Consider the following 10,166-nt stretch of genomic DNA (forward strand, 5'->3'; position numbering starts at 1 on the left):
ACAAATATTTCATCAGTGGAAGCCGTGGCGCTGTAAAAAGCACGACCAATCATCTGAGCCGGCCCGGCTAAAGTAACTGGATGGCCTACCTGCCTGTCAGCCTTCCATCTGGGCACAAACTCATCTCGTGCCCTCATTGGTCATGTGCGCGTACGTGTGTGTTGGAGGAGGGGCTCTGGAAGGAAGTCTGCAGGAAGGGGCAGATTTCTTCCGGCTGTGTATTTTCAAATTCTAGAGCACTCTCCATTGCTGGTTTCTCCATTGTTACCTGCCCTACCTTAAGTAACCACCAATAGATTTTACCTTTTTAAGATTAAGACTAAATAAAGAAAAGAGACTGGATATGCAGTCAGTAATCCTGTTTTCAATCTATTTTATTCAACCATTTTCTGCATTAAAAATAGAGGCATTAGGAGTTTTGCAAGTACACTGCAGGGTTTCAACAGGAATGATGTCCCATTGTGCATGCGTATCACAATGTGGAATATATATATATATATATATAATCATTTAACTGGGTCTAATATAAGCAGTTATGGGCTTTATGTTTATGCAATGTGTTTAAGCGCTTTGAGCACCAGGAAAAGCGCTTTATAAATGTAATGTATTATTATATCCAACTCAGGGCTGCAAAGAAAAATAATTGTGTCAACTATTAAATACATTTAAATAACTTAAAGGTCCCCTATTATACTGTTTTTCATCAATATATCACAGGTCTCAGAGATATACAAAACATGTCTCTGATTGGCTGAAACACCAAACAGATCATTGTAGCATTACCCATAATCCCCTCTGTTTCAGCCCTGTTTCCAAAGAGTTGATTCTCTGTCTGTTACTTTAGATGAAAATAAGGAGCCCCTCCCCACGCCCCTCTGAGAGACATTTGGTTACAAAGAACTCAATGGAGCTCTAGGAGGAGATTCAGGTGATAAGGTGGGGGGGGGGGGTTACCTTGGTTGCTGATTGGCTAATGGTTACACAAGACAAAACATCGTTATGACATCATAAAGTGGCCAAAATCTGATCAGCTCATTTTCAGACAGGTTTTTATAGAAATTGATCAAAAAGAGAGAGAATCTTTGTTCCTGAAACTTTCAGAGTCTCTTTCCACAGAGGGGACACATGTTGATGTAGAAGAGACATGAAGAAGAGGGGACACATGTTGATGTAGAAGAGACATGAAGAAGAGGGGACACATGTTGATGTAGAAGAGACATGAAGAAGAGAGGACACATGCTGATGTAGAAGAGACATGGAGAAGAGGGGACACATGTTGATGTAGAAGAGACATGAAGAAGAGGGGACACATGTTGATGAAGAAGAGACATGAAGAAGAGGGGACACATGTTGATGTAGAAGAGACATTGAGAAGAGGGGACACATGTTGATGTAGAAGAGACATGAAGAAGAGGGGACACATGTTGATGTAGAAGAGACAATAAGAGAGGGGACACATGTTGATGTAGAAGAGACATGAAGAAGAGGAGAACACTGTTGATGGTAGAAGAGACATGGAAGAAGAGGGGGACACATGTTGATGTAGAAGAGACCATGAAGAAGAGGGGGACACATGTTGATGTAGAAGAGACATGAAGAAGAGGGGACACATGTTGATGTAGAAGAGACATGAAGAAGAGGGGACACATGTTGATGTAGAAGAGACATGAAGAAGAGGGGACACATGTTGATGTAGAAGAGACATGAAGAAGAGGGGACACATGTTGATGTAGAAGAGACATGAAGAAGAGGGGACACATGTTGATGTAGAGAGACATGAAGAAGAGGGGACACATGTTGATGTAGAAGAGACATGAGAAGAGGGCACATGTTGATGAAGAAGAGGGGACACATGTTGATGTAGAAGAGACATGAAGAAGAGGGGACACATGTTGATGTAGAAGAGACATGAAGAAGAGGGGACACATGTTGATGTAGAAAGAGACATGAAGAAGAGGGGACACATGTTGATGTAGAGAGACATGAAGAAGAGGGGACACATGTTGATGTAGAAGAGACATGAAGGAAGAGGGGACACATGTTGATGTAGAAGGAACTGAAGAAGAAGGGGACACATGTTGATGTAGAAGAGACATGAAGAAGAGGGGACACATGTTGATGTAGAAGAGACATGAAGAAGAGGGGACACATGTTGATGTAGAAGAGACATGAAGAAGAGGGGACACATGTTGATTAGAAGAGACTGAAGAAGAGGGGACACATGTTGATGTAGAAGAGCATGGAAGAAGGAGGGACACATGTTGATGTAGAAGAGACATGGAGAAGAGGGGGACACATGTTGATGTAGAAGAGACATGAAGAAGAGGGGACACATGTTGATGTAGAAGAGACATGAAGAGAGGGGACACATTTTATGTAGAAGAGACATGAAGAAGAGGGGACACATGTTGATGTAGAAGAGACATGAAGAAGAGGGGACACATGTTTGATGTAGCAAGAGGACATGGAGAAGAGAGGACACATGCTTGATGTAGAAGAGACATGGGAGAAGAGTGGAACACATGGTGATAAGAGAGAAGATGACATGAAGAAGAGGGGACACATGTTGATGTAGGGGACACATGTTGATGTAGAAGAGACATGAAGAAGAGGGGACACATGTTGATGTAGAAGAGACATGAAGAAGAGGGGACACATGTTGATGTAGAAGAGACATGAAGAAGAGGGGACACATGTTGATGTAGAAGAGACATGGAAGAAGAGGGGACACATGGTGATGTAGAAGAGACATGAAGAAGAGGGGACACATGTTGATGTAGAAGAGACATGAAGAAGAGGGGACCACATGTTGATGTAGAAGAGGGGACACATGTTTGATGTAGAAGAGACATGAAGAAGAGGGGACACATGTTTGATGTAGAAGAGACATGAAGAAGAGGGGACACATGGTGATGTAGAAGAGACATGAAGAAGAGGAGACACATGTTGATGTAGAAGAGACATGGAGAAGAGGGGACACATGTTGATTGTAGAAGAGGACATGAAGAAGAGGGGGACACATGTTGATGTAGAAGAGACATGAAGAAGAGGGGACACATGTTAATGTAGAAGAGACATGAAGAAGAGGGGACACATGTTGATGTAGAAGAGACATGAAGAAGAGGGGACACATGTTGATGTAGAAGAGACATGAAGAAGAGGGGACACATGTTGATGTAGAAGAGACATGGAGAAGAGGGGACACATGTTGATGTAGAGGAGACATGAAGAAGAGGGGACACATGTTGATGTAGAAGAGACATGAAGAAGAGGGGACACATGTTGATGTAGAAGAGACATGAGAAGAGGGGACACATGTTGATGTAGAAGAGACATGAAGAAGAGGGGGACACATGTTGATGTAGAAGAGACATGAAGAAGAGGGGACACATGTTAATGTAGAAGAGACATGAAGAAGAGGGGACACATGTTGATGTAGAAGAGACATGAAGAAGAGGGGACACATGTTGATGTAGAAGAGACATGAAGAAGAGGGGGACACATGTTGATGTAGAAGAGACATGGAGAAGAGGGGACACATGTTGATGTAGAGGAGACATGAAGAAGAGGGGACACATGTTGATGTAGAAGAGACATGAAGAAGAGGTGACACATGTTGATGAAGAAGAGGGGACACATGTTGATGTAGAAGAGACATGAAGAAGAGGGGACACATGTTGATGTAGAAGAGACATGAAGAAGAGGGGACACATGTTGATGAAGAAGAGACATGAAGAAGAGGGGACACATGTTGATGTAGAAGAGACATGAAGAAGAGGGGACACATGTTGATGAAGAAGAGACATGAAGAAGAGGGGACACATGTTGATGTAGAAGAGACATGAAGAAGAGAGGACACATGTTGATGTAGGAGAGACATGAAGAAGAGGGGACACATGCTGATGTAGAAGAGACATGAAGAAGAGGGGACACATGTTGATGTAGAAGAGACATGAAGAAGAGGGGACACATGTTGAAGTAGAAGAGACATGAAGAAGAGGGGACACATGTTGATGTAGAAGAGACATGAAGAAGAGGGGACACATGTTGATGTAGAAGAGACATGAGAAGAGGGGACACATGTTGATGTAGAAGAGACATGGAGAAGAGGGGACACATGTTGATGTAGAAGAGACATGAAGAAGAGGGGACACATGTTGATGTAGAAGAGACATGAAGAAGAGGGGGACACATGTTAATGTAGAAGAGACATGAAGAAGAGGGGACACATGTTGATGTAGAAGAGACATGAAGAAGAGGGGACACATGTTGATGTAGAAGAGACATGGAGAAGAGGGGACACATGTTGATGTAGAAGAGACATGGAGAAGAGGGGACACATGTTGATGTAGAAGAGACATGAAGAAGAGGGGACACATGTTGATGTAGAAGAGACATGAAGAAGAGGGGGACCACATGTTGATGTAGAAGAGACATGAAGAAGAGGGGACACATGTTGATGTAGAAGAGACATGGAGAAGAGGGGACACATGTTGATGTAGAAGAGACATGGAGAAGAGGGGACACATGTTAATGTAGAAGAGACATGAAGAAGAGGGGACACATGTTGATGTAGAAGAGACATGAAGAAGAGGGGACACATGTTGATGTAGAAGAGACATGGAGAAGAGGGGACACATGTTGATGTAGAAGAGACATGGAGAAGAGGGGACACATGTTGATGTAGAAGAGACATGAAGAAGAGGGGACACATGTTGATGAAGAAGAGGGGACACATGTTGATGTAGGAGAGACATGAAGAAGAGGGGACACATGCTGATGTAGAAGAGACATGAAGAAGAGGGGACACATGTTGATGTAGGAGAGACATGAAGAAGAGGGGACACATGAAGAAGAGGGGACACATGTTGATGTTGAAGAGACATGAAGAAGAGGGGACACATGCTGATGTAGAAGAGACATGAAGAAGAGGGGGGAACATGCTGATGTAGAAGAGACATGAAGAAGAGGGGACACATGTTGATGTAGAAGAGACATGAAGAAGAGGGGACACATGTGATGTAGAAGAGACATGAAGAAGAGGGGACACATGTTGATGTAGAAGAGACATGGAGAAGAGGGGACACATGTTGATGTAGAAGAGACATGAAGAAGAGGGGGACACATGTTAAGTGTAGAAGAGACATGAAGAAGAGGGGACACATGTTAATGTAGAAGAGACATGAAGAAGAGGGGACACATGTTGATGTAGAAGAGACATGAAGAAGAGGGGACACATGTTGATGTAGAAGAGACATGGAGAAGAGGGGACACATGTTGATGTAGAAGAGACATGAAGAAGAGGGGACACATGTTGATGAAGAAGAGGGGACACATGTTGATGTAGAAGAGACATGAAGAAGAGGGGACACATGTTGATGTAGAAGAGACATGAAGAAGAGGGGACACATGTTGATGAAGAAGAGACATGAAGAAGAGGGGACACATGTTGATGTAGAAGAGACATGAAGAAGAGGGGACACATGTTGATGAAGAAGAGACATGAAGAAGAGGGGACACATGTTGATGTAGAAGAGACATGAAGAAGAGAGGACACATGTTGATGTAGGAGAGACATGAAGAAGAGGGGACACATGCTGATGTAGAAGAGACATGAAGAAGAGGGGACACATGTTGATGTAGGAGAGACATGAAGAAGAGGGGACACATGAAGAAGAGGGGACACATGTTGATGTTGAAGAGACATGAAGAAGAGGGGACACATGCTGATGTAGAAGAGACATGAAGAAGAGGGGACACATGCTGATGTAGAAGAGACATGAAGAAGAGGGGGCACATGTTGATGTAGAAGAGACATGAAGAAGAGGGGACACATGCTGATGTAGAAGAGACATGAAGAAGAGGGGACACATGCTGATGTAGAAGAGACATGAAGAAGAGGGGGCACATGTTGATGTAGAAGAGACATGAAGAAGAGACGTGAACAAGTCAATTGTGCATATAGGTGAACTTTAAATCCTGATTTAATCTTCTTAAATGTAATATGTTTTGGTTTATTTACTCATATAAACTATATAGCTTTTGAGCTGTGGAATAAACAAGACCTTTAAAAACTGAATTCTAGGCTTTTAGAAACACTTAGAAATCAACATTTTAAAGACCAAACAACTCATGGATGAATTGACAGAATCATAAAAAGCAGGGCTCAAAACTGTAGTTAAAAACACCGGACCACATTCACTGTTTATTTTTTTATTTCTTACAAAATCACAGTTTAATAAATAGTCTGTAAAAATGAGTACAAAAGCGTTTTTTTCTTAACATTTCATATATGAATCACGTGACTTTCAGGAGTCTTTAGTTGGATTTTTTGTTTTACAATCTAGTCTTGCTGAATTAAGGCCTCTTGATTTTGGCATCAGAACAATCTGTCAGTCGAATGTTTTGTATCTGAATTCGTGTAGAGTTATGATCTCCCTGGTTTCACAGTTCAGCAAGAAAATAAATGAAACACATTTACAAATAAATACTAAAATGGCTCAACACGCAGATGTCATCTTGTCCTAAAATGTTGAAAACACACATTTCTAACGTCAGTGTTTGACACAACAATGGCACATGAGGCTGCTTCAGGGGAATCCATCTTCAAATCTGTTTTTAGTTCGTCTTGAACTTCTTTTAAAGTATTAGAAAGGAGAAATAAGAGCAAACGCTGGGAAATACTTTCTAAAAAATAAAAACATTTTGCTGGAAATCCCCCTTTTTTTAAGAAGTGTGAGTGAGAGACACTCTGACATCTTTACTGCATTACACTGAAACCTCTGAGGGCGCACACACACCGAAGATCTGTATTTCTGTTGGGACAAATTCTGTCAAAACATTAAAGTGTCTGATAGTGATAACACAGATTGATACACTCTTATATCTCTCCGTTTACCACGAGAGCCAGGCTAGCAGTTTCCCTCCGTTTCCAGTGTTTATGCTAAGCTAACTAGCGGCTAAGAAACATGAGTGGTATCATCGTGTATTTCCTAAAATATCTAACTATCCTTTTTGAATCTTCTGGTGTGTGTCCACCCAAACTACCACAGAGGGTTTCAACACTACATTACTGCATATTATTACTCCTTTTGTTCTTTCCAACAGAAAGACAATTTTACATATAGAAAAATCACAAAGAAATGACAAGGCTGTTGATTTAGTCCCACAGATCTGGATGTTTTTGAATAGTTAGCAGATGTTAGTTGATTAAAACATCACATTAATGATCATTTCTTTGCAGGTTGCTTTTTCTACGGTGGCCGACGGGTGCAGACCATAGGTGCAGACGCACTCCAACGGTGGCGAAATACTTAGGAGAAATGTGCTGCAGTTTTAGAAACGATGCAAAAATAAAAACGCAAATGAGCCAAAACACAAGCGACTTGACAACACGTGCAGCATTTAGAAACATTCAGCAACTTGAAGAAACAAGCGCAGCGTTTACTAAAAGCTGCAGAAACCAAACGCTGCAAGAAGCTCAAAACACAACGGAGACCAGGGGTCACTAAAAAGTGACGCACACAGCTGGAGACCAGGGGACACTAAAAAGTGACGCACACAGCTGGGAGACCAGGGGTCACTAAAAAGTGACGCACACAGCTGGAGACCAGGGGGACACTAAAAAGTGACGCACACAGCTGGGAGACCAGGGGACACTAAAAAGTGATGCACACAGCTGGGAGACCAGGGGGACACTAAAAAGTGACGCACACAGCTGGGAGACCAGGGGGACACTAAAAAGTGACGCACACAGCTGGGAGACCAGGGGTCACTAAAAAGTGACGCACACAGCTGGGAGACCAGGGGTCACTAAAAAGGAATGCACACATCTGGGAGACCAGGGGTCACTAAAAAGTGACGCACACAGCTGGGAGACCAGGGGACACTAAAAAGTGACGCACACAGCTGGGAGACCAGGGGTCACTAAAAAGGAATGCACACAGCTGGGAGACCAGGGGTCACTAAAAAGTGACGCACACAGCTGGGAGACCAGGGGACACTAAACAGTGACGCACACAGCTGGAGACCAGGGGGACACTAAAAAGTGACGCACACAGCTGGGAGACCAGGGGACACTAAAAAGTGATGCACACAGCTGGGAGACCAGGGGGACACTAAAAAGTGACGCACACAGCTGGGAGACCAGGGGGACACTAAAAAGTGACGCACACAGCTGGGAGACCAGGGGACACTAAAAAGTGATGCACACAGCTGGGAGACCAGGGGGACACTAAAAAGTGACGCACACAGCTGGGAGACCAGGGGACACTAAAAAGTGACGCACACAGCTGGGAGACCAGGGGACACTAAAAAGTGACGCACACAGCTGGGAGACCAGGGGGACACTAAAAAGTGACGCACACAGTTGGGAGACCGTGGCCGTTTCTCAATCGCGAGGAAACTGGCTTCCAAGCCAATATTTCAAGGATACTACGTCATCTAGTGCCGCCGAAGGACTGTTCCAATCTCCAGCATACTTGGAATTCCACCGAGGCTGCGTCCTTGGTTTGGGGGTAATTTCGAGGCTGCACATGGGTAGACTTCGCGTCCTTCAAATCCCCACAATGCTTTGCGCACGGACCAATTTCAAAAACCCTTGCAGAGAATGGCCGAACCGACGCAGCACACATTTAAATGTGGCTAGAACATGTGTTGGTAAATATGTTACTTTGTTACATTTGTTATCACCAAAAATGTGTTAAAGTAAAGCAAGTTCATAATTAGATAGACATCGTGAGGTATTTATTTTCGGTACAGTTTATGTTGAAACTTGTTAGCCTGTTCCATTCTTCTTCGTTTTCCGAGGCTAGGAAGGATTCTTGCCTCGCTTCTGAAGGACCTGACTCAGAGGGACATGTAACCAAGCAAGCGTCCTCGACATTGAGAAACACCCCGAGGCCGATTCTCAATGTCGAGTAAAGCTCTATAGCAGAGCCACTATTTCAAGTATACTACGTCATCAAGTGGCGCCGAAAGCTGGGCATTTAAACTGTCCTTCGGCGCCACTCGATGACGTAGTATACTTGAAATAGTGGCTCTGGAGCAGCTTTACTCAACATTGACAAACGGCCCAGGGGACACTAAAAAGTTACGCACACAGCTGGGAGACCAGGGGACACTAAAAAGTGACGCACACAGCTAGGAGACCAGGGTGGTGACGTTCAGGATTATAAAGCTGAACAACTGTCTCTGTTGCAGTTAGTCTGTCTCATAACTGTTAGTGTTGGTCAGTATATCTGAAGGTTAGCTACGTTAGCTAGCTAGCTTACAGCAGATCTGCAGTAACATCAGAAGGAGTCATGTGATCACATTGTTAAAATAAGACCATAAAACATTTCAGGTAGAGACAGTTGACCGACTTTATCATACGTTTATATCTGTTGTTTTCTTAGCTTCTTGCAATTTAACGATTTAACGATGCGCATGTTTCCTCAAGTTGGTGAAGAATGTGTTTTGGCACATTTGTGTTTTTATATTTGTATCGTTTCTAAAACTGCAGTTTCTCCTAATGGAAGAGTTTTAGGTCGCTTCAGCTCGTTTGCACCTGTCGGCCTCCGTACATTTCCTTACAGGTACACTGAATTAACAATAGGCGCGTTCACACCGCAGTACTTTTCCCACTTTAGTTCCGATATAGTTCCGAAATGTCGCGTTCACGAACTTCACACCAAAAAAATCCGGAACTAAAATTACTTCATGAGAACCTTTTCACCCCTTTTTCCGTCCCTGCTAGAGAGCAGGGACTTTCGTGGGAGAAAAAGGTTCCTATGTCTGATTGGCTGGGCGGATTGCAAACCACACCCCGTTAAACTCCAAAAACAAAATTGAAGCCGCCATTTTATTATCCTCGCATTAGCATTAGCCCAGCGCAGAAACGCAGAGAGACTAACTTATGACAACACAAAAGAAAACATGAGAGCGATGGAGATGAGGAGGTGTCGGCGTTCTGGCGATTTACTCGGAAGGCTTCAGTAGAAGCTGCTGGGAGTCCCAGCAGCTTCTACTGAAGCCAGTCCCCAACTCCGGGGACTTCCGGCCGGGGACTCCGGGTGGCAGTATACGGCGTGAAGTGGTTTGCGGCCTGCCAGTAAACCCAAAGCAGAAGAAGAAGAAGTGACGTCAGCGGCTTCATTTGCCTAATCTTCCCTCAGGGATTTATTCCG

This window comes from Gymnodraco acuticeps, unplaced genomic scaffold (assembly GCF_902827175.1).
Source record: "Gymnodraco acuticeps unplaced genomic scaffold, fGymAcu1.1, whole genome shotgun sequence".
In the NCBI taxonomy this organism is placed as follows: domain Eukaryota; kingdom Metazoa; phylum Chordata; class Actinopteri; order Perciformes; family Bathydraconidae; genus Gymnodraco; species Gymnodraco acuticeps.